We start from the raw sequence: 23,638 nt of genomic DNA on the forward strand, positions 1-23,638 counted from the left end.
CATTGATGCAGAGCATCACTTGTAAAATTCTTAATCCTTTAACAGGAAACACTAGGGGATATCGCTTGCAGAGTTCTTAATCTTTTTAGTAAACCTCGTTAAGTTTTCTTCCCTCCTTTCTTTGGGAGAAAGGCCCTCCCTCTCCAGTCCCGATAATTGCCCCGAACTGGTGACTCAGATCCTCTGGCTATTGATAAGGGTCATCAGCCCATTGTTAGCAGAAATGGTGTTAGGCGAGGCAGGGCCCTTAGAGTCCGAGAGGGGAGAGGACTTTAGGCCAAAGGTCTTTTTTTCTCTTTAAGAAACATATGAACCAAGCCTGTTTTCCTTTACTCACTTAATCGATAATAGAAATTAATAGAGATATGATTTAAATAATAAGTTTGTATCTTCTTTTCCTTGTCTAGGGACCGAGGCAGCACTGCAGCAGGAAACCCGAGACCCCGCCCTGACTGAGGCAGAAAGGGAAGGGGCTCCATGGAACCCCAGTAGGCAGAGACTGCGCTTTCTCCTCAGGAAGCAGATACTGGAGGGACCTCTCGTCCCTCAGCATCCATGCTAATAATAAGGGAGTTCGTGACTCTTAGGAAAAGAGTTAGGCAGGAAAGTTAGGGGTTTCCGGTCTACCTGCGAAGACACTGAGGTCATCCTATCCTAGAAGGGGGGTCTGTCCTAATCCGCCCACAATTAAGCAAGCCAGAAGGCATTTTTTTAACTTACACAAAGAAACCTGTAGGCAGAAAATTAGGTACCAGTTTAAGCCAGTCACTCGCACCTGCACGATGAAGACCTCAACGACCTTCAACTCACCTGAGCATCACTATACCATCATTACAATAGGATGCGTATGCCCGGAACTTCATTAATATTATTATAACAGACTGAATTCTGGGAACAGACATGCGCAGAACGCAAAATGATGAATCATTGAGTCTTGTCAATCTTAGTGTCAATCCAAGAAGCCCACCCCTCTAAGAAAAGTGACCGACCACAGCAAATGGGAATAAAAACCCCAGGCCTTCGGAGCCATGCTGCCTTTGCTCAGGCCTGCTTCCACGTCTGGACGTGGACTTTCCCTTCTAATAAAAACTTTTCGACCGTAGCGCAGAACACAAAATGATGAATCGTTGAGTCTTGTCAATCTTAGTGTCAATCCAAGAAGCCCACCCCTCTAAGAAAAGTGACCGACCACAGCAAATGGGAATAAAAACCCCAGGCCTTCGGAGCCATGCTGCCTTTGCTCAGGCCTGCTTCCACGTCTGGACGTGGACTTTCCCTTCTAATAAAAACTTTTCGACCGTATTTCGTTGTCTTGCTCAATTCTCCATTCGAGACATCAAGAACCTGGACCACGTGCCGGGAGAGGACCCCACTTTCTAGTAACAGCATCGCATGGAGTCTTGAGCATCGATACGACAGATCCTAGGATCCCGAGAAACATCCTTAGAAAAGCTGCTCCCGGTCAATGTCAAGAGGTCGTGGTCCCCAGAGGGCAGATGGGTTCAGAGAAGACCACACACGTAGAAAGGAAGGGCTCTTCCTAGAGCTGGGGACTTACTGTTGGCCAGGGAAGGGCAGGGGATCCTCAGGGACCGAGCAAAGGAGGAGGGACCCTGCAGCCTTTATTCCCCTGGGAGCCGGCTCAGCCATGGATTGGCAGTCATGGAAAGGCAAGGAAAGGACTTTAAATGAACTCATACTGGAGGGAAGCCAGTCACCACCAGACCTCTCGGGGCCTCCCTAACTCACCTTCCAGGCCCCACTCCCTGTCTCCCTTCCTGAATTCTGGGGAATTCGGGTCGTAAAACCAACTGATATCCTTGTTCTCAGGAACTTTGATTACTACCATCCGCTCTGGGGAACGAGGGAGTGTGTGTGCGTGTGCGTCTGTGTGTGTGTGTGTGTGTGTGTGTCTGTGTGTGTCTGTGTGTGTCTGTGTGTATATGCGTCTGTGTCTGTGTGTGTGTCTCTGTGTGTGTCAGATGTCTGAGAATTTTTCTTCTCCTCTCGGGCAAAGCTTTGAACCCAATATCCGTATTATCCTGGCCAGAAATAAAATCACATGCGTGGTCAGTACTCCTACGTTAGGAGAGCAACAGGACAGAACATTCGACGTTGGAACTTCCCTGAAAAATCAAGTCACATCCCCATCCTAGGCTTCCAGAAACACCTGGCGAACAGCAATGCATGCTGAGTTCTGCCCACAGGCACGAGATACTTCAGACGCCTTTCAATTCCATGGTCCTCTTATTTGCTTTCAGTGAAAGAATCAGGGAAGCTTAAAAACAAATGGTTGAAAGGGACCCAAGAGATTAAAAATTGCGGCTTTTTCACGATCGTAAAAACACAGCTGGACCGTGCACACTGCTTTAGCACGGCAAAGCGCCTCTCCCAGGGCTGGCCCTGGCTTCTGTCACAGGTCAGCTCTGTGCAGTGGGGACTGTGAGCCCCACGCTGACGGTGAGTCTCCCCGAGGTTAACCGAGGCGCCCGGGCCCAGTTTTTGAAACCACATTTCATGACACACAATCCACTACTCTCTCTCTCTCTTTTTAAATTAATTTATTTTTTTCAATGACAGTTGACATACAATATTATATTAGTTTCAGGTGCATTCCGCTGCTCTCTTTATTTAAAAAAAAACAAAAGTTTTTGATCATACAAGCTAGATATCCGCTGCTCTCTTTATTTAAAAAAACAAAAGTTTTTGATCATACAAGCTAGATATTTTAACTTAGATCTAATTCAGAAGGGGGAAAAATAAAAAGTGCTGTCAACGTTTGGTGTACAGCCTTCCAGAATGTTTCTCATACATATTTTTTATTAATAAAACTGGGATCACAGTGCATATATGCATGTTATAATTTATATTTTTTATACAATAATATAGCGCCAGCATTTTCTCATAGTCCAAGATACGTTTGTGAAAATAGACCATTTTCTGGGCCATAACGTAAATCTCTACATACTGAAAAATGTTCACATCCTACAGAACGTTTTATCCAGCGACATGGAAGCAAATAGCAAACAGACATTAATAACGAAAAGCTAATAGGAAAATCTCAAACCACTTGGCAAATACATAGTACGCTTCTAAATCATCCGTGGGTCAAAGAGGAAATCTCAAAATAAACTTTAGAGGAACACGTTGAACCGAATGGGAATGAAAACACGACATGTTGAAATTTGTGGGGCGAAGGCCCAGCAGGGCTGAGAGAAAGATTTATAGGACCAAATGGCTACGTTAGAAGAGAGAGAAACCTCAGATCAATAAGCTCAAGAACCTAGAAAGAGGAGCATAAAATAAATCCCCAAAAAGCAGAAATAAAATTATAAAGATAAAAGCCAAAATCGATTGAATGAAAAGCAGAAAAATAGGGAAAATCAATGAAACAAAGAACTAATTTTGATAAGGTCAATAATCTCGAGAAAATGCATGTGAATCTATAAGGATCTCAAAAGAAAACATTAAATTTCTAAAAATTCCAAATAAAATTGGGATCGCACTTTTCATACATCCTGTTTTATAATTAATGATATATCATGAGCATTTATTTTCTCACCCTCCAAAATATTCTTATTTATCACATGTATTGACTGCTTTGTATTTCATTGACGGATATACCATAATTATTTAAATATTCTTTTTTTACTAGAGATGTGGAGTATTTCAAATATTTTATTATTACTGCTTTAAAATGCTGAGAAGAACTTCCTGGTGCCCATTTGTTAAAAACAGCTTTACTAAGATACAAATAAGACCATACGATTCACTCATTTCAAGTACACAATTTAGGGTTTTTAGCATATTTGCAGTGTGGCACAGCTGTCACCACAATCTAATTTTAACACGTTTTTTTCCTCCTAACGTGAAGCCCAAACCCATTAGCCGTCAAGCTCCATTCTCTACTTGCCTGTCCCCAGCCCTGAGCAACCACTAGCCAACTTTCCGTCTCTATAAATTTGCCCGTAGAGGCAAATTCTGGACATCTGCGAATGGAACCACACGATATGTGGCCTTGTGTGACTGGCTTCTTTCACTCAGCATCATGCTTTTGAGAGTCAGCCATGTTGCAGGGTGTGTCACGGCCTCACTCTTTTTCATGGCTGTGTAATATTCCACTGTGTGAATATATCACATTTTATTTGTCCATTCCACAGTTGATGGATACTGGCTTTTCGCTTTGGGACTATTATAAACAAGGCTGCTATTAACGTCTCCATGCAATTTTGAGTGTGTGTGTGTGTGTGTGTGTGTGTGTGTGTGTGTATGGATGTCTTTATTTTGGGGGGCCGTGAGCCTAGGAGTGGAATTGTTGAGCCCACAGGGTAAGTCTATGTCTAAGTTTTTAACCAGGTGCTCGTTCCTGATTATCTCTTTAAGGTATATTTCTAGCAGTGAAAATAATTAGTCAATAAATCTTAAAATTTTTGATGCAGATTACCAAATTATACTCCTAAAAATTGTGCCAAATTCTGCTCCCACCAGTGGTGCCAGACACTTCCACCGTACAAATCTGGGCTCCAGAGGCTCTCGCAGGATCGTGTCCACCGTCGTGGACTCCCTCCTTATCTGGACAAGGCTTAGTAGAAGGAGCCAGAAGGCCCAGTTCCTCTCCCCGGCCTGCTGCTTGCTGGGCAGGCAACCTTGAGCAAGTGATCTCTTCCTTTGCAAAAGAAAGATGACACCCGGCCCGCCGACCCCACTCGGCCCTGGGCGGTCCGCGTCGGAACGCGGCGCAGGACTGCTCCCCGATGCCGACACACCAGACGGGAACGAGGTCTTCGGAGGAGCGCTGCGTGGCTGGTTTGTCCACGGCGCATCGGGGCTGTTGGTGGAGCTTGGTGCTGGGGGTCAGTGGCTGGTTGCTTCAGACAGATTCGCTTTCGCAGGACCTGAGGACAAACGGATATTCCTTTTTGTACGATGGATGTGGTCACACGGCACAGTGTCAGTGCGTCACTGAGCTAAACGCCCCACACCCCACCAGCACCAGCGGCTGGGTTAGGGAGGGACAGAGGGTTGAGGTGCCAGGGACCCCCACACCTTGACTGTGATGTCTTGTCATCACGGTAGAAAGTCCTTCCGTCCATCCGAACGAATGTGTCCTCCTGAGATTCTAGAACTGGCGGTCTGCCTCCCTCGGGCCCGCGGCCATGGACTGGTTTCTTTCCTGAGGATCTTTCCACAAACCCAGTGCCTTCCTTGGGGGACAGTGGGAGCTGGGGAGTCAAAGGCGCCCCTGCCCGCTCTCTGGTCAGCCGTGACAGTGCCTGGACGGGGACCAGTGCTCAAAGTCTTCACCAGGCACCTCGGGCATTTATCCTGCAGCTTACGGGATGTCGGGGTGGGGTGAAGGGCAGCAGAGGCCGGAGCGTGAGGAGTGGCCTTCCTGGTGACGCCCAGCCTCCGGCCTGGGGCCTGGTGACGAGATCCGGCCAGAACGAGATGTGTGAAGCAACCCCAAGCTCTGGGGGCCTCAGAACAGACCAGTGAACACACGTTCTGTCAAGGGGAGCCACCTGTCGCCACTGGAAAGGCCCAAATTCTAATTGAATTTCCTTTTACTCGACCCAGAGGGCTTATTTTATTTGAGAGATGAAGCTAATTAAATAGGATTAGCCGCCAGGTAACGAGAATCTCCCTTGTTTTAGGCACATCACATGTGTCATCCTTAATCCTCACAGCAATTCTGAAGGATCCGTGAAGGTCACGTGACTTTGCTGAGCCCGTCAAGCCCGTAAGTGGCAGAGCAGGGTTTACAGCCAGGTCTCCCCGACTCCAGAGTCCACGACACCCTTCTCATCTAGGGTGACATCGGGATGTGGCCTGGAACCCACTCCCAGGTCTCTTCCGGCCAGGGGGGCAAAGGGTAAAAAAAATTCCTGGGCCCAGGAAGGACCCGTCAGGGCCAGCAGCGGGTAAGCGAGGCAGGGGCGAGTGAGCTCATGGACGTCGGCTGACCCGCCTGAGCGGTCGCCCAGGCAGGCCCCAGGCTCAGGCTCGCCTCGCGTGAATTCTGGCTCCTTCTCCTTCCCTCCGGCCCGCAAAGCCCTCTGTCTACTGGGTCCCCTTCCAGTCCAATGTCAAGGCACACTGAGCCAAGGACCCCTGGGCCTCTGGCTGGTGCGTTTGGTTGTTGACAGGACCCATTAGTGATGAGTCACTCTACGAGCAGTGTATCAGAAAGCGGGGCAGACGCAGGCCGGTCTGGTGTCCGCTCGGCCTTCCGTGGGGGCGGCCGTAGGAGCCTGCCAGGCCTCGCTCTCTCTGTGGGGGACGGAGGGGACAGGACCCCAGGGGAGTAGCCTTGGGTCAGGCCACAGGCCGAGCAGAAGTCAGTAGTGGACAGTCAACAAAACGCCATCGCAAGTCCACGTGTGGGAGCCCAGTGGGTCAGAGCTGAAGGTTACTCATCCTGAAAGATCGTGATGGCCCAACACCCGGCCGCAGCCCTGGGCAGGAGAGGGCTGGCCAGCTGCCGGTGTCCGTGGGCTGACCGACCTGAGGGCCTTATTTGCGAGGTCACAGGAGTTGAAGGCCACCTGGAGACGGGCGTCCCTGGAGGACACAAGACAGGGTTAGGGTGGCCACCACCACTGTCACCGCACACTGACCGTTATGGACCAAACGCGTCCCCCAAAATCCGTATGTTGAATCCTACCCCTCAGTGCAGTGGCGTCAGGAGGCGGGGCCTCTGGGCGGTGACAAGGTCAAAGAGCCCCACGGTGGGATTAGTGTCCCTAGAAAGAGACCCCAGAGAGCCCTCTTGTGCCTTCCTCCACGTGAGGTCACAGCGATGAGACGCCGTCTGTGAACCAGGCGGGGGTCCCCACCAGACCCCGAATCCGCCAGTGTCCTGACCTCAGACCCCAGCCTCCAGGAACGAATGTCTGATGTTTGGAAGGCCCCAGTGTGTGGTGCTCGGTTCCAGCAGCTGAGCCGACAGACACGTGCTCACGCTCACCTGTCGTCCCAAATATTCTCCATGTGTGGTGACCACGAGCCCGGGTGCTGGTACCATCTACACCGCCCAAGTTAAGGCTCGCCTGTCCACTGAACGCCCACTCTCATTTACCACGGTCCCGAGGTCGTGGCTGAAGGCACAAAGAAATATGACACAAAGTTCCCGTCCTTGAGAAACTTACCCTCAAAACGGGAATCAAAATAGAGGTACGCGAGACAGAAAACAACGCAGGACACTCCCCTCACAGCTGACGATGGTGCGGCCACAACCCAAACAGTATCGGGGTGTAGAGAGGAAGGAAGATGTCAGCGAGGTGACAGTAATCATGGGAGGCTTCCTGGAGGTGGCGAGGCCTGAACGAGTCTTCGAATGACGGGTTCAGGAGAGAGGTGACGACATTCGGGGGGAGAGGAGCGGCGGGGACGGTCGGTACCGAGGACGCAGGCAGCCATGGGCGTCGTGGGTCGTTCACGCCTCGGCTCCACGCCCCAGCCACACGGCAGGTGGCCGGATGACAGCAAGCACCCGCAGGGTGGGAATCGCGTCTCTGACACGGCTCTTCCTCTCAGATCCGATTCAGGGAGAGCGGACGCCGTTTCTCGACCGTCTCTCCCGCGCCAGGCACCTAGGCAAATTAACTTACTCCGCGTTCGCGAGGACCCACGGGGGCAATGTCGCTGAGCCCGCTTCACAGATGGGGAAACGGAGACTTACGGAGCCGAGGGAACCTCCCCAAAGGTGGAAGGGATCTTTCAATCAACGCCGACAGCGGCGGCCTGGGCATGGGAGAGGGAGAGGCCCGAGGAAACTTTGGCGGGTGATGGTTATTATGTTCATTATCTCCTTTGGGGTGATGGCTTCACGTGTGTACTCACATGTCAGAATGTATCACTCTACCTGGTGCAGTTTCTCTTGTGTCAACTGTACCCCAACAAAGCTGTTTAAAAAAGAAATTCTAACTCAGCCTCTCCTACGCCCACAACACAAGTTACAGTGGGCAGGGTCTCTCCTTATCGGCTGGAAAGCATGGTGTCGCCATGGCGACGGCACACGCCGTTGCTCCAGAGGTCACTGCCCCTGGGCCAGCACCAGCTTCCCCCACAGAAAGGCCCGGGCTCCGCGCCCTCAGGTATTGTGACACCGAGCTAAGCCCAGAAGTATTTCACAAAACCCGGCCCTGTTGGGCTCTGCCTGTTCCTAAGAGCTGGTGTGGGCCGGCCCAGCTCTCTGCTCCGCAAACAGATAAGGAAATGGAGCCAGGAGTAAGACTCATAAACTTGCACAACGTCGCCTCTGAGTCAGGACAGAAACAAGACTGATCTTCTTCCTTCTATCCCAGCCTCGGGCGAACCCCGGGCCTGCCAGCTCCGCCCCCACAGAGTCCCCCAGAAATGCCCTCCCATGTGCCCGCCTGTCGACGGGTTCGCCTGCCACGCGCCCATGACCGCCAGCCCAGCCCGCTAAGGGCACCTCCTGCTCGGCTGTCCTGACGTGAGAGGCCCTTTGCTGTGGCCTTGCTGGTGTCTTTCCACACAGCTGGGCTCAGTGACCGGCCAAGTGCATCGGGGCCACCCGTCCTGGGAGCAAAGCCACCGTTTCTCGCGAGGGCGCCACTCCGCGTGTGGGGGATGGAAGGATCCTATGGGATCAGCCCCAGAGGCACGGCCACCGTGTTCTGTCTCACAGGTCACACACCGGTCAGCTGCAAGGGGCCCCAGTCACGGGGCAGCCTGCATTCGTGATTTAACGGGAACACACAAACCTTACCCTAGATATCTTTCTTTACAGACAAAGGGGTTTGAGACCAGCGGACCTGTCCACGCCGACGCCGGCGGTGACCGGCAGTGTGGGACGACCAGCGAAGGCCGCCCCGGGACTGAGCGACCCGGGACTGAGCGCCCCGGGACTGAGCGACCCGGCTGGCGCCGCCTCACCTTAAGCAGGGGTCCCGGGTCGTCGACTCACCCCCAACAGCGTGAAACACGCAGACGCTACATATCTTAATAAGTGGCAGGTGTCGTTATTTTGAAAGTTAAAATCCAGTGGGACTAAAAGGCCCGAGGAGTGCCTGCTGGCCCGGTCCCCGACCAGTCCCCGACACAGGGGACAGGGCGAGGGCTGGCGGAGGCGGAAGACTCCGCAACGGGGGCCCGGAGGGAGGGCCAGGGTTGGGGGGCTGGCCTCCCCTAAGAACTGGGAGAACATGGACGCAGCTCACGCCCTCCGCCACCTCTGACTTTCGCCAGCTCAGGCTCAGCGGGAACAAAGGCTCCTTGTGAGCGGAGGGGAGCCCGACTTAGCCAGCTTCCCCTTCAGAGGCCTCGCGGCTTTGGTTTAGGCAAACAGGAACCTCGCCGGGGCCTCCCCTGAGGAGGGGGAGGCAGGAGCGAGCCTGCCGGGGAGGGAGGAGGAGGGGAGGGCAGCGCACGCCCTGGAAACTGCGCCTCCGCGCTGAGCCCTGAGCCCTGAGCCCCGAGCCCCAAGCCGAGCCTTCAGAGTCCTCATTGGCCGGGACCTACCTAAATCAGTGCATTTAAGGGTCTCCCCCAGGCAAGCTGGCGAGGACCCTTGCCCACCTTCGGGCCCAGGAAACGGAACCTGGAAGAGGTTGCATAAACTTGCGGGGGCCACAGGGACCAGATATGTCTGACTCTGAGGCCCGCTGCTTCTGTGGGCCCTGTCTGCCCCCCAGAGCACCCCCAGCCTCTGCCCAGCTCCCGGAACTCCAGTCCTGCAGGAAGGCAGCCTCTGCTCTGGCCTCCTGCTCGGAGGGGCTGTGTCTGCTCCAGGAGTGAGTCAGCCTCTCCCTGCCTGCCGCACTGCACGCCTACACACACAGTCACACCCACACACACAGTCACACCCACATCTGTACCTGCACGCGCACACACACGCACACACACGCACACACATGGCTCCCTTCTGCCCTCGGCAATTCACACACACGCACGCGCGCACACACGCACACATACACACGCACGTACACACGCCTGGCTCCCTTCTGCCCTCAGCACTTCACACACATGCACGCGCGCGCGTGCACACACCACTGTGGCGTTTTAGTAATGTTTGCTTGCTTCCTTCCTTCCTTCCTTCCTTCCTTCCTTCCTTCCTTCCTTCCTTCCCACCCCCTCCCCTATGGCAACCATCAGCTGTATCTGTGGGTCTGGCTCCGTCTTGTTTTGTTTACTCATTTGTTTCATGAGATGCCACGTACAAGCCAGATCATACGGCATTTGTCTTTGTCTGACTTATTTCACTCAGCACAATACCCTCTGGGTCTATTCGTGTTGTCGAAAACGGCATGATGTCATTCTTTCTTTGTGGCCGAGTACTAGTCCGTTCCGTACGTACACCACATCTTCTCCACCTGATCGTTCATCGATGGGCACTTAGGTGACTTGCGTATCTTGGCTATTACTAGTAACGCTGCAGTGAGCCCAAGGATGCGTGCATCTTTTCTAATTAGTGTTTTCTTCCGAAGTGGGATCGCTGGGTCGTATGGTAGTTCTAATTTTAATATTTTGAGGACCCTCTAGACTCTTTTCCTCAGTGGCGACACCAGTTTGCAGTCTCACCCACAGTGCATGAGGGCTCCCTTTTCTCCACGTCCTCGGCAGCACTCGTTTGTTGATTTATTGATCGTGGTCATTCTGAGAGGTGTGAGGTGGCATCTCACTGTGGTTTAATCTGCATTTCTCTGATGATTAGTGATGTGGAGCATCTTTTCATATGTCTGCTGGCCATCTGTATGTCCTCTTGGGAGAAATGTCTATTCTCATCCTGCACTCATGTTTTTAATCAGATTATTTGTTTTTTTGGTGTTATGTTGTATGAGTTCCTTATAATCTCGGACATTAACCCCTTAAATGGACGAGAATGGACTGTGTTGTTTTAACCATGAACTTCGTGGTCATTTGTTTCTGCCTCCGTGGGGAGCTGACGCAGAGGGAACGCAAAGCAGTGGCGGACTCACGTCAGGACAAGAATCTGGGACTGTCCTAGTCAGCTCCGGCTGCCGTCACAGACATGCCACCCCGACAGCTTAAACAACAAGCATCGACCTTCTCACAGTTCAGGAGGCTGGAATTTCCGAGACCCAGGCTCCAGCAGGGTTGGCGTCCTCTGAGGCCTCTCCCCTGGACATGCAGACGGCCACCTCTCTGTGTCATAATGTCCTCTTACAGGGACACCGGGCAGATTGGGTTTGGGGCCTCCTTTTACCTTACTCCCTCTGTACAGGCCCCACCGCCAAATACAGTCACACTCTGAGTTAGAGCTTCAACTGTGAGTTCGGGGGACACAATTCAGTCCATGACAGAGGTCCTCACATTTCTGTGAGGCCCTCACTTTTCCAGCAGCTTCTGGGCCTCCCGAGGGCCCAGCTTGAGCCCAAGCGGCCACTGCCAGTGGAATCGGCCAGGCAGACGAGGGAAACTGAGGATCCTGAGGGACTCAGGCGAGGGCAGAGGACACAGGCGTCTCTGGTGTCTCAGCTGGGTGTGGAGTGATTCAGTCTCCTCCGGGGAGACCCATGGCCTCCTAGTCCTTCAGGGGCCCCTGGAGTGAGTGAGGCGGAATGCGGGGTGCCAGGCCCCGTGCAGAGGGGCTAAGGGCTAGACCCGCACTGGCTGGACGGCTCTCTGCAGAGACAGCGGCCAGGGAGACGTGTGAGCATGTCACCGCCCAGGCCGACTGAACCTCCGCCGGCCCCGGGTAGATGCAGGCCCAGAAGAGACTCAGCTGCCTTCAGAGCTGCCCTTCCTGCTCGCTGCCTCCGCGAGGCTCCCCGCCCTCTCTCCGGTCTCCCCTGCCAGTCTCCTCCAGGCCAGGGCGAAGTGTCTCACTCCTGCGACGTCGCGGTTTGGGGACAGGAGACCACCCATCTGTCTACCTGAACAGAGAAGGTTTCACACAAACACTCACCTAGGTGCACGATGGCTGACCTAGTGACCACAGAGGCAGAAAGCGGACACTGCAGTGTCACCCCAAGGCCGAGGGAGCAAAGGGGAGAGGCCGGGGTGATTCAATTCGGGGCGCAGAGAAGACCCCACCTCCGAGGACGGGCTCCCGCTGGGCCTGGCCCGTCTGAGGTGGGACACAGTGAGGCTGTCGTTACGACTGTCGGAAAGGCCACTGGATGGACTCAGCTCCCCGGCTCGAGAACTTCTGTAGCCTCTTCGTAAAAACGCGGCCCACGGTCGCACTGGCACCTTCGCCCCGTGTCTCTGCCAGCCCGGCGGACGCTGCCACAGGTGAGACACTCAGAGCCGCGAAGATGAGCCTAGAACCCAACCCTGACGTTCCCCTCTCTTGCAACGTCAGTGTGTGTGGTGGTTGATTTTATGCGGCCACCTGACGGAGCCGAGGGGTGCGCAGGGAACCAGCAAACGTGATTCCTGCGTGGGTCCATGCGGGTGTTTCTGGAAGAGGTGAGCGTTTGATGCAGAGGGCGGAGCAGCGTGGACCACCGTCCCCAAGGTGAGAGGCCGCATCCAAACCGATGGGGCCCAAATAGGCAGAGGGAGGGCAGACCTCTCCTGCCCAGACATTGAGCTCCCGGTTCTGGAGCCTTCGGCCTCCGCCTGAACCACACCACCAGCGTCCTGGGCCTCCGGCTGCAGACGGCAGACGTGGGACTACTGGGCCCCAGAACCGTGTGAGTGGGTTTCCAGCACGAAGCACTTCCTCCGTGTCCACATGCCCTGTCGTCCCTGGTTCTCTGGACAGCCCTGGCTACTGCAGCAGCATGGTCTCTCTTTGGTCTGACACCCCCTACCTGTGGCCAGGAGGTGGGCACATACAGGACCCCGGGAGGTTTTCGATGTATCGTCAGAGGTGGGTCCCCCAAACCAAGGACTTCATTCTAGTTGCCAGCGTTCGGTGAGGGACCCCAGGAGACAGAGCGCACCCCCGTTCTGATCCACGCCTCTCAGAAACCCCGGAGGCCTTCTCACCCTGGACACAGCCTCGGCTGCAGCGATGATGCTCTCCCGCTTACGCCGGCTCCCCGCCCAGCACGGGGCCTCCGCTGGGGGCCGCAGCACCGCGGCCGCAGCTCCGCTGTCCGGGTTTCTGTGAAAATTCCCCGACTTGTTTGCTCTCCAGCAGGTGTCTTTGGGGAGCTTTGTTTTCCAAGAATAAAACTGTCAAAGCTCTCGCATTATAGAGAAGTCCAGAAAAGATGGTTTTCCAATGAGGATAATCCAAGGAGAGTGTGACAAAGGGACCACTGTGAAGGTCGCACAGGGTGTAGGAAGGCCCCGGGGGAGTGCCAGGCCCCACACGGCGGTGTCAGACATCTGAAGAGGCCGGAGTGGGGGAGGGGAAGAAGGAAGGCTGAGGGGAGCCGTGACCCCTGGGCCAGGCGCAGCGAGCCTGACTTGACTCTGCACCTCATTCTCCTCCCTCTGAGCTCCCGCCCGGGCTGCCCACTGCTGACCCCCAGGAGGCAGGGAGTAAGGCTGTCCCTCGAGATAGGCCTTACGGGAGAGGGAGCAGGACAGACCTGGAGGGGCCACAGGAAGGCGTTCAGAACGCCCGGGCCCCCCCTGAGAAAATGCCTTTCCATAAATGGAAAATGCAATTCTGCCTCCAAGGTGACCAGACATCATACCCACAAGGCCTGATGGACACAGGCACAGCCTCAGTCCTGAGAGGTGCTCTGGAGTGACGGGGTCCGAGAATGATTTCGGCCATTCTGTGGGGGTCTGGCATGCCCAGGGGCGCCCGCCCTTCCCCCAAGGCTCCATCGAGTGTGCTCGGCACTGCCCAGCAAGGAAAAGCTCACGGTGTGAACGGGGCCGTGTGCCACCCTGCCCGCGCCAGAGGTCAGGTCGGAGCCGGACACCAATTACCGAGTTCAAAACCGAAAACAGTCCCGCAGAAAATCTCATCAGGCCCGGCTGCCGGCCAGCCGGTTAAAAATGGATTCCGATCGTTTCTGCTAACGAGACACATATTTTTCCAGAGCCGTCTCGGTCCCCACTGTTGCCGTTGGCCCGAGTTGCTGCACGCCCCTGGGACCGTGCCCTGAAAAGCAGCACGGATCTGAGGGCGCAAACGGACCTTCTGCCAAAAGAGGAAGGGCCCGTCTTCAGAGCAGAGGCCCCGAGTCCGCAAAGAAAGACAGGACGACAGGAACACGAGTGCTCGTACCGAGCCACGGCTGGCTCGCACACGCCTGCTCACACTCAGACACGCACGCACACGTGCTCATATGCACGCACACACTCACACAGCATGCACACGTGCTCATATGCACGCACACACTCACACACATGCACACACACGCACACACACATGCTAACACACATGCACTCACACAGCCACATGCACACACGCACACACATGCTCACATGCACACTAACATGCACGCACACACACAGGCACACGCACAGGCACACGCTGATGAAATATAGTCTCCCCCTCTCTCCCTCCCTGAACCCCGCGTCCCCCCGCCACACACACACACACAAATAAGAAATCTAGTGCAGAGCTGGGACCCCAAATTCAGAGACTTTGGTGCCCCTTTCGCCCCCACCCTGAAGAAAGTGCAGAGGCAGCTGAAGAAGCTGCTCGGAGAGAAGAGCCAGGAGTGGGAGCCGGGTCTTCACGAGGTTCGTAACCCCGCGTGGGTGGCAGTCACAGCCACCCGGCCTCCCCGCCGCCGACACGCCTCGTGGCAGAGGGCTGTCCCACGCAGTGCTCCTGGACAGGGCCCGGAAGCCCAGGGCCTTCCGAAGGCGCCGACAGCGGCCCCGGTTGGCAGGCCCAGAAAGCCCACGCTGGAGCCGTCAGTTCCTAAACGCTAAGCAGAGCTGCCGGGCACACAGTCTGTCTTTTCCTGACCCCCAGAGACGCCTTGACTGGACGCACTCAGCACCCTGGACCCCTCCACACACTGCCTTGCCCACCCACATACTCGGAGCTGCCCCTTCAAACTTGGGACCCCCGGCCTTCTGCAGAGAAGCCTCGGCATCTCACGGGCCCCTGCCTCGCACGGAAGCATCGCCAACACCTGCCAGGCCCAGCTACAGAGACAGCCGGAGCCTGGCCCCAGGCCTGCTCCAACAAGACGGTGCCCAGGACCCTTGCCCGCTCTTGAGCTCCAGACTCCTCGTCTGTCACAGGAGGCACGTGGGCTGCACCGGTGGCTTCCCATTCCCAAGGCCCCGCTAGGCCAGCCCATGCAGCGGAGCAAAGCAGGACACTGCGGTCAAAGAGTAGGTGGAGGTCACCCCTATGACCCCCAGCTCTCTGGGGGCACGATTAGAAAGCACTGGACCAGCAGATTCCGGCTCTGCCCTCCAGGAATATTACAATCCCGGAGGCCTCGACGTGTCTCCCTCCCACCACCCACCACCCATAAACCCAACCTCCGTGGACTAGTTACACGCTCCTTCTTTCTGGATCCTTCCATCTCAGCTAAGCTGCTGGACCAGCCAGCTTCCGGGCTCCGAGGGAGCCATTAGGTCAAGGAGCCAGTCCTGGGTAAGGGCGCCGATTTAAACGGGAGGTCAGTTCACCCCAAGTGAGAAATGTTAAAATGTACTGTTCGCAGTTTTTTATTTTATAAGTAACGCGTGATTTCATAGGCGACCGCCTATGAAATACATTACATAAGAGCTGACGAATTCCCGCGTTGCCCTCCGAATTCAAAGCCTTGAGATAAAGCAATGCTCAGTGACAAGCACCACGACAGCCTTGGTGGCCCAGCAGCCTGCCGGGGGAGAGCTGTCCCCTCCCCAGGGCTCAGCCGAATGTGTGAATTCAAACCCTCGCTCCCCGAGAGAGCGCAGCTCCGAGCCCCTAGGCCCCTCCTGTCCAGGTCTGCCACCTTCCTGCCATAAAGGGTCAAGTCTTAGCTGACCTCACAGAGGTGGGAACAAGGCCACAGAAGAGTCAGAGGCCCATAAAGACAGGGAGGTCAGCTCGGAAAGACCAGAGGGTTGGGGCTGGACCATAGTCGGAGCTTGCAAACCGCCAGGGGGTCCGAGGTCCCCAAGGACATTCTTTCAGGAGCTTACAGGTTCGTGATGCTGGCGAGAAGCATCGTGTCCAGAGCCTTGGGGTCCCGCAGACTCTGCTCAGACACTTCTGGTGACGGGGCTCTCTGCCTGGCATCAGGTGAGGTCCCTCCTACCCCTTAGGGCTCCTGCTGGGCTTTCCCAGTGGAAACCCAGGGACACCCTGCTCCCCACACTGTACCCAGACACTTCACCAAACAAACAAGCCCCATCTCACATCAAAGCGACCTCAGGCACGCGTTACGAGCGACTCAGCGTCTTTCAGCCCAGACGTCCCCTCCCCTAAAGATCAGGCCTTCTCCCCGCAAGCTCAGCTCTGCCAAGTGTGTCATCTCCACGCACGTCCTGTGTGTGGACCAGGGGAAGTGTGGGTACATCCGACCTCTGTGTGCAGACCTGCGGCCAAACAATGCATCAAAGGCCACTTTGTTGGAAGGCAGAGACTGTCTCGTGACAGTCCCAGAACAAGGCCAAGCCAGCCTTCCAGAAGGAGACCCCAGCTGGCCTCTCACTCCCCGAGTTCCTAAGTCACAGGACTGCCTGTCCCGTCCACCGGGCACTTCGTCATATGCTTTCTCAGCATCTTCTCTCTCGGGAGGCAGTCGGGGCAGACTCAGCTTTTCTCCCCTCTCCTTGGAGGGGAGGTCGCCCTGCCCCAGCCCCGCGTTCTGATCACAAGCTAAGCGAGGGTCACAGAGAAGTCCTCGCTGAGCTGTCGGCTGAGAGACACTGATCGCAGTACCTGCCTGGGGGTGGGGGTCTCCTGGCAGGACTGGGGGGCGGGGAGAGGCGGGGAGCCAGCTACGATGGCGGATGACATGCCCGCTGCTCGGTGTGGGGGGGGGCACAAGTCTTCCCGTGTGCCGACCGGATGCTCATCCCCAAGCTCCTGGGGCGTGCACCGGAGCAGAGCCAGCACGGGACCCGAGATGGCAGCCATGAAGCCCAGGCAGAGCTGGACCTGGGGAGCGTCTGCACACATGTCCATGCGTGACTGCTGTCCCCGGCATGGGACGGAGACCGTGCACCCCGGCCCCCGACTCTGGAGCTGGCTGCTGGCCAGCCACGAGGGGCGAGGGGCGAGGCGGCCATCTCCACAGGACCGGGTGGAGCACGGGTCCTGCCTTCGCTGCCTCGGGCATGGGCGGCCACAGGAAGAGCCCCCGCCCTGTCTGTGAAGGGGCCCGGACACCTTCGCCAGAGGAGGACAGTCTCTTTGCAACTCTTAGAGCATCCGGGCTTATCCCGGGGGACTTAAAACCTCTGCTTATGTGTTGTGTCCCACTCGTCCTTGAACCCCAATTGCCCTGGACAGGGAGAGTGCCCCGCATGTAGAAAGGGCTCAAAAACATGTACCGAATTGCATCTAAAACAAGGAGCCGCCGTCTGGGGCCAGCCCCGGGAATCGGCACCAGGCGACCAGCCAGCTGTCTGTGTCTATTGTCTTCCGTGAAGGATGAGGGCGGCCTGTCCCGTCTCTGTCTTGGAGCCGGGGGAGACTTTGGAGGATCTAGGTGTCGTTCCAACTCAAGATTATTGCGTGTTTCAGTGCATCTGGACCCAGATAAATCACAGATGATGTCATCCACAATTGTCTTCCAAGAGTTCCTTATGTGGGAAAGTCATCCGCAGCCATACTCAGCTTTATGTAGATGCATATTTGTTTTTAAGCGTGCAAACTTTTTTATGGGACTTCCCCTCCGGGGAGAAGGCTTGGCGTCGTGCTTATTAAGCTAGCAACTATCTCAGTGTTGACCCTCGCCCTTGGGCAGTTAGGTGCCGACCACTGCCGTCCGCGACCTCGTGACCTCTGACAAGGCGGCTTGGGCACTTTTACACCCCCAGGACCCACGATACCTCTGGGAACCTGGACCATATCCATACTCAATCGAACTGCACCACGTGGGAATTTCAGGGATGGGCGATGCAATCTCCCTCATAATAAAAACCCGTGATTCCCCGATCTTGCAGGCACCACCCCACCCCCACCCCAGGCCCCCACCCGCTGCCTTTTCTTCGACACACACTCACTGTCTGGAGAGAGAGCCACGAGCCCTCAGAGAAGAAACAGCGAAGACACAGAATGTCTAAATAAAGTCGGGTCTTCCCCGAGCACCTTGCCCTCATGACTCAGGGAACGTGTCACGCCCACGCTCTCGCTCTGTGTCAAGCCCACCTTCCCTTCCCAGACGGCCTGAGAAAATCGTGGGCAGCTAGGCCCAAGCGGGAGCCACACGCATCCATAAATAACTTGTCCTTCCCGCCAGCTCCTAATTTAACTGCCGTCCTGGAGGAAAAACGCAAAGAATATTTAAACTTTAAACAATGACACATCACCCCAAACCGACTGGCAGGGCTTAAAGGGGTAAGGCAGCTTTCCACCTAAAATTAGACTCAGTGTTCTTTGCCGAGCTCTGGCTAGGTCACTCCAGGTTCTCGTCTGACAGACGTCTGGGCCTTGGCTTCTTTCTCGTGGGGCCTTTGGCTTTGTCTCCAGACAGTGTGTACATAATGGGGAAATGCCATTGTGTGGCTGCAAGGTCGGGGGTAAGGTTGTTCTTGCCCAGAGGTTCTTCGGAAACAGGTTGGAGATGACCTTCTAAGGGCGTCGGGAGCCTGAAAAACAGCCTCGCGGGTCAAGCCGGGTGACCGATGGCCGTCGACTGAGAAGCGCAGGAAAGCCAAGGCCTAACGCTGGCTCTCAAGAAGCTTGCGATGCCGTGCGGGCGAGGAACCGCGTTCACTGGCCGCGACGTCCGGCTCTGCCACTCGCACCGGCCACATCGGCTGCGCGAGTCACCGCAGCCCCCCACGCTCCGGCTTCCCCACCTGTGGAATCGGCACGGTGACAGCTCCCACCCCCGAGCTGGGTCGTGAAGCTCGGATGAGGAGGTACGCGGGGACCCGGCCCGCCCAAGCTCTCCGTGCAGCTGGGTTGTCACTGCCGTCTATGAAACGCTCCCCAGAATCGTGGCTGTCATGGAATTCGTGGTAGCTCAGGCGTGGAGCGGCGGGGCAGGCGGCGTGGGCGCCGTGGAGGAGGACGGCCACAGGGCAGGCGTCGGCAGTGACCACGGCTCAAAAGGTCTGGTGGGGAACTGGTCGCTAAGCGCCCTGACCGCAGCCCTCGCTCTCCCTTCATCTCGGCTTTCTTATCAAGGGCGGGGGTCGGGCCCGCTGTGTCCACTCTGCTGGGCCACCTTCCTGTCCTGGACACTGCACCCTGTGAGTGACTCCCAGTGAGGAGGGCCCTCAGGGCGCCTCAGGATGAGCCCATGGGGTGTCCTCAGCGATCTCACCAGCGGTAAGCAAGACCCCTCCCAGTGAAGACGCCCACCATCTTCCCTCCCACCGGGAGGGGCGGACCCGAGGTGGGGCTGGAGTGGGGAGATTCAGGACGTGTGTCCTACAGTCCAGAATCCTTCTGCATGTCCTTTCCTGCCACCTGGCCGGCCCCAGCCCAGATGGGAAAGGGGGTCAGGGGAGGGGAAGGCGAGTGGGAACAGCAGCCGAGCTCTGTTAGAGAATGATGATGGGCCAGGGGAGCCAGAGCAGGTGGCGGCTTGAACGGGTGCTTCCGGTGCTGGACTTCGGTCAGTGGACAGCGTTCCCTCTCGCTGCTTATCAGCATCGCCATGCCAACGGTGACCGCGGTAACGGAAGCAGCGACGACCATGCCCACCGTTGCCTGAGTGCGGACGCGTGCGAGGCGCCGTTGGGAGCCGTTCGCGTGAAGGAAGCCGCCAGCCCTCGCGACCGCTCTGTGGGTTCAGACGTCTGTTTTACAGACGGGGAAACCGTGGTGCAGAGAGGTTAGGGAGGCGTCGCAAAGTCCACGGCTCAGCATGGCAGGGTGCGGGTTCCGACCCAGGCACGTGGCTCCAGAGCCCACGTTCTGTCTCTCCCGACCCCGCCTCCCAAGTTCACGGTTGCCCCGTGCTGCCCCTCGTGGCTCCCGGCCACAGCCACCTCCCCAGGCTCCGGTCCTCACCCTCCAGCCGGCCTTCTCTCCACAGCGGGTCCCTTTTCGCCAAAGCCAGCTCTCAGGGCCGGAGCCCGGCCTGACTGGCAGCCACACCGCGGTCTCAGGAAGGGGGACTGGCCCTCAGGGTGTCGCACATGGTTGAGGTGGAAACTCGCAAATCCAGTCTGGACAGAACTGTCACGGACCCTAATACAAAAGCCGGGGCCGCAGCCACCCAGCTCCCGTCTGGCACCATTTCGCTTCCACGCGCTCTGATGGTCATTCGACCGGCTGTGGTTTCGGGCCCAGGCCAGTGACTTTCAAGTCCAAGTTTCCGTGACTACGTGGTAGACCCTGTCTCCAGGCCTCCGAATGCCCCCCCGACCTCTTCCACATCCACGCTTTCTCCTTTCAAGACTCATCTTTCATTTGAAACCAAATTTCTCTTTTCTCTTTCGTTGTGTTGATTGGCCATCACCATGGCAACCCTCCCACCCTGACCAACCTCTTAGGAATGAGCCCGGGGCAGGGGCTGTGCAGGTCCTCTCTACAGAGGCAAAGCGGTGATGGCTCATCGCTCCCCCACAACCCTCACCGGTGAGTGTTCTTTCCACCTGTTGTTTGTAGCTGGGGCAGCTCTGTGACTAGACCTTTGGGTAGGGCAGGAGAGTCCTCCCCTGAGGCGGGGAGTACGTGACTTGCCTCTGGGGTTACCTCCTCAAATAAAAAAGGGGGGTGCTGCTCTAAGTCCCTACAAAATCTAAAGTGTAAGGTCATCGACCGTATGTCTGTTTTTTCAAAAAGGCCACAGTCTACCTATTACAAAAACTGAAGACTTTTCTCACACTTGTGATCACAAACTGCTTTGGTGTATGATTTTGCTCAAAAATAAAGCCGTTAATGCACAAAAGACAGGCGGGAATGAAGGTCACCTCACAAACCTCACTGTATCTTGTAGGCGACAAACACGCTGCCCTTGACTCCCCAAGATATTATCAAATATCTGTGAGCCAAAAAAAAAAAAAATTCAGAAGGTATAGATTTAAATACATTTTGTTACAGTAACCACCCATAAATATTTGCCCAGTGATAAAGGGGAATAATTCCACCTCATTTAAAACTGTATTCCTTCAGCAATCGTTTAAGAGATTCGGCTAATTAAATAATATCCATATTATTGCTTTCCTCATGGTACAAGAGAATAACCTTTTTTTTCTGATATGTATGTGTGTTTTGTTTTGTTCTGTGACACGAATGCCATTGCGTATGTTTTATGAATATATGGCCACGTTAATGGCCCTAAACAGAAAACCACACCCTGCGGCGGGTACAGGAGGTGACCTCTTTCTAGAAAGGTGAGCTCATTCCCAGTGTCACTTGCCAGGTAGAACGAGATACGTTGTTCAGATCTCAAATGACCGGAGAGATAGTCTCAGCCTGGATCCAGAGGTGATTTCACAGGTGTATACACATATCGATATCCATTACCTGTATAGCTTTGTACACTTTACTCTATTATGTCATGATCCCACAAATAGAAGACACGATCAGAGAGACTGCCGAAGGTGAACCTCGGAGAAATCGAAATGCTTCCCAAATTGTGGAGGGGGAGGGGAGGAGTGATGTCACCTAGATGACCACAGAGGTTGGTCCCAACCTCACTCCCGGTCACAGGATAGGATCGTGAGTTGTCCACCTCTGCTCCGTCTTTCCTGCGTCTCTTTGTCCAGATTCTCAGGGGCAGCCTAGCAAAGCGCCCCCTGAGAAGCCCGGCACAGGGCATGAATCCACCCGCAAGGGGTTCAAGCCTGGGACTTGCTTAAAAACACAGATTTCCGGGCCCCACCCTAAGCCTGGTCTGTAGGTGGGGACCAGGAAAAGGTGTTTCTCAGCCCTCGCCTACCAGGGGATCTGAGGATGAGCTGTTTGGGAACGCTGGCCTCAGGCCTCGGGTGCTGTCTGCAGGCCTGGGTGGCAGAAGCCGCCGGGCGTGGGGGTTGGGGGAGCAGGGAGCGGCGTTTGGGGGCCCACGGGGAGGTGCATACTCAGAGGACTGGTGTTGTTGTCGGGGGTCAAGCTTCGCCTGGCGGGCAACTCCCCTGCGCTGTCAGGAGCAGAATGGGGACAGTGCACTTTTAGAAGGAGCAGCTCTGCCACTAAGCAGGGGCCCGGCAGAGCGAGAGAGGCTGTCTTGGTAGCAGAGCACAGACGTGGTGCTCACTGGCTGCCGCTACTTCTGTTAAGGGTGAAAATTTTTCAAGTGAGCCAACTAGCTAAGTCAGCTACAGGGAAGAAATATCTTTAGCTACCAGAAGTTGTCTTACTTGCTTGGGTGTGGTTTAGGAGGTGTATGGTATTATATAAGATATGAAGATGGCCAATGTCTGCTTCTGTAATCCACTTACTTGTTAACCAGGGTATGGTACTAGGTGATGTGTTGTGCTAATGGCCGACTTCTGCTTCTGTAATCTGCTTGCTTGTTCTAGGCTTTATAACTGCCTCACTCTCAAACCCCAGGGCTGATCTCCTCTAACCCTGCGTGGTAGAGTCAGTCCCCGGCCGGCTAATAAAGGCTCATAATTCATCTCAGTTGGCTCCATGGGTCTCAGAATCATTCGCGCCATAACACTTCCAGGCTGGCCTTGGAGGTCAGGGCAGGCTGAGTGCCCTGCATGCTCGTCTGTCTCCATCACACAGGACAGGTGGGGCGCTGGCACTGCGCAGGCGCACCCTCACGGCCTCCGGACCCTGGGGTGGGCCTCGGGCTGGGTCTCAGAACCCATGTGGGCTGTCAGCACCAGCATGCCTGAGGGGCCGCTCAGGGACGAGGCCAAAACGCCAGGGCCGCGCCTTCCGATTCTTCACCCTCAACCAATGTCGGCGTCCCTCGCTGCCTTGCCAACCACGGCCCTGCCTTACGGTTTCGGGTGCCCAGTGCCTGGCGCCAAGCCTGGCCCACACTGAGCGTGAGACAAATACTCACTACATCGAGTCGAATTCTTTTCCGATGGCCCCTGAGCCCCTCCATCTGTCTCATCAGGGGTTCCAGCAGCAAGGCATAGGGCTGAAAGACGGACGAGGTCCCACCAGCACCCCGCACACAGGAAGTGCTCGGTGTGCACTCGACTTGAACTGAGCATCTGCAAAACCCTCTGCCCGTGAGTCTGGGGTTGGTCTGGGCTCCATGAGTCGCGTGAACTTAACTTCCATTGTTGCCGGGGAACAAACTGCCACGCCCGCCTCTGGCCCCATCTGCAACCTGTGCTCTCAGTGTGAACAGGTGAGATGCCTTCGGCTTGTTCCTGCCCCCAAGTGACCTGGGGAGGTCAGGGAGGCATGGCCGTGTTCCCAGCTGTGTGGTCTTGGACAAACCGCGGTCTCTCTGAACCGCAGAGACATTGGTCCAGCAGGTATCAGGGCCGTGCGTGGAGCCTTCACTGTAGACAGCGTTCTATTTGCTAATAAGGACACAGATTACACGCCATCGCATTTCCGTCCATGCGTTCACACAGATGCGTGTTTCGTCACCGCGGTGGTGTGTGCGGGGGAGGTGCACCCTCCAGGCTCAAACACACAAACGGGTTGCTGCCCAGGCCCCGTACGAAGGTCCATCCTTGTCCATGGGGATCCTGTGTTCCAAGTCACCACCTTTGTTCTCAGGACCACAGGGGACGTAGG

General features: G+C 55.7%; 2 long non-coding RNA genes across 2 annotated transcripts; both read right to left on the reverse strand.

Annotated features, from left to right (window-relative positions):
* Positions 1-4,116: 4,116 nt before the first annotated feature.
* On the reverse strand, positions 4,117-5,851 carry LOC112475627. Its single transcript, XR_003044787.1, has 2 exons — positions 5,047-5,851; positions 4,117-4,895 (listed from the first exon to the last, which is right to left on the reverse strand). It is a non-coding gene; the product is annotated as an uncharacterized LOC112475627 (long non-coding RNA).
* Positions 5,852-5,915: 64 nt separating this feature from the next.
* Positions 5,916-9,678, reverse strand: LOC112475639. The gene is made up of 3 exons (XR_003044816.1): positions 9,544-9,678; positions 6,665-7,904; positions 5,916-6,561 (listed from the first exon to the last, which is right to left on the reverse strand). It is a non-coding gene; the product is annotated as an uncharacterized LOC112475639 (long non-coding RNA).
* Between the last annotated feature and the right edge of the window lie 13,960 nt (positions 9,679-23,638).

Source organism: Pteropus alecto, unplaced genomic scaffold (genome assembly GCF_000325575.1).
Source record: "Pteropus alecto unplaced genomic scaffold, ASM32557v1 scaffold11, whole genome shotgun sequence".
NCBI classification, from domain to species: domain Eukaryota; kingdom Metazoa; phylum Chordata; class Mammalia; order Chiroptera; family Pteropodidae; genus Pteropus; species Pteropus alecto.